Source organism: Pristiophorus japonicus, chromosome 4 (genome assembly GCF_044704955.1).
Source record: "Pristiophorus japonicus isolate sPriJap1 chromosome 4, sPriJap1.hap1, whole genome shotgun sequence".
NCBI classification, from domain to species: Eukaryota; Metazoa; Chordata; class Chondrichthyes; family Pristiophoridae; genus Pristiophorus; species Pristiophorus japonicus.
In genome coordinates, this window is record NC_091980.1 from 104,330,803 (window position 1) to 104,332,364 (window position 1,562).

The 1,562-nt window shown below is 41.7% G+C and overlaps 1 pseudogene; it reads right to left on the reverse strand.

Moving 5' to 3' along the window:
- Positions 1-703: 703 nt before the first annotated feature.
- On the reverse strand, positions 704-1,186 carry LOC139262473 (zinc finger HIT domain-containing protein 3 pseudogene; annotated as a pseudogene).
- Positions 1,187-1,562: the final 376 nt, after the last annotated feature.

Consider the following 1,562-nt stretch of genomic DNA (forward strand, 5'->3'; position numbering starts at 1 on the left):
AGAGGCAGTCAGTACCCGCTGAATGGAGCACTTGGAAGATCTCCTCAACTGAGACCGTCTTCGACGTGAGTGTCCTCGACTCCATCCTGCAGCATGCTACCCACCACCATCTCAGCATGAGGTTAGCAGCTCTTAAAGGGCTGTTGTTGCTGTTAAACAGGTGCTCTTCATTTTTCATTGAACTCAAGTGTTCTGGCGGACTGTCGTAAAGAAGATGCCTGGAGCAAATAATAGAATTGTCCTCTTTGATAAAGTAAGAATGGATGTGATGCTGTAGTAGTTAGAGCAGAGGGACGTGGCCATTTTTGGGATTGAGGGGAATTGCTAAGGTAGAGTTGGTTAAAATGTGCCCACTCAAAAGGAAAAGAATGCATGTAATATGTATGTACCAAATATTGAGCACAATGTAGTGCCACATCAGCAATCTAGCCTTCAAAGTGGGTCCCTCATTCCTTATTTTTTTAGGTTCCAGTTGGAGTATTTTTTTTACTCTTCAACTGTGTTCTTTAATAAAAAATCATTTTATTACAATGGTTTATACATTAAACTTTGAACAATTTTGTTTCCCAAAGCCTTTAGCATCACAGCACATTCAATGAGTTGTTGAGTTCTCAAGCTCTCCATTTTGCAATCAAATAAAAAAAAACATAATTAAAACCAGGATAGCTATAAAACTATTTGCTCAACGGTTAGACAGTTTATACTAGGAGGCAGGAATCTCATTCTTTTTCTCTGGGGGTTCAACTATTTGTAGACATCGATCTGCAAATTCCACAAAAATTGTTTCCTGCATAGCTGTCTTCGTGATGCTTTCTTTATCCTCTGCTTTGTCTACTGTCAATAGCAAACGTCTAAGGTGAGGGTTACAAAGTAAACAATTCAACTCCTCCGATTCCAACAGTTTCAGTTTCTCTAATGGCACCCGATCAGATTCTTCATCTTCGCCCAAGATATCATCTGTGGACCAGTGGTGTCCGTTTCCCCTCAGTGCTGGCGAAAGCTCCAAAATTGTTGACACTGAACCAGACTCTTGTGATTTACAATCACCTTTGTGTTTCTTGTAGCATCCCACAGAACAATAGCACAGGCCACAGCACAGACACCGGTATTTCGGCGGCTGCTCCTCATACATGCAGCAGCTCCTTTTAAAGCCTACTGCACCTGGTATTCCCAGGCAGTCTCCCATCCAAGTACTAACCAGGCCTGACTCTGCTTAGCTTCCAAGATCAAGCATTTTCAGACTAGTCATTTAACATGTCTGTTAAGCTACAGCTGCAACTTCTTGATTGCCAAAGGTACAGGCTTCATTACTGCACATAACTGCTGCATGTTCTGTCACCAGGTTGCTATAGCTCCTCAAACTATTTGCACGCTCCGAGTCATCTTTTAAGACCATGCAGAATGTAGTCTCATCATCGGGGTGCACCTCATGTTACTTCCTCATGCTAACAGCATCTATTATTATTTGCATGGTTCGTTGATGGTTCCTGGTCAGTTTTGTAGGAGTATTGTAAAAGTGAATAGGGTGTTAGGATGTTTTATCGGGAAAAGTAAGTATACAA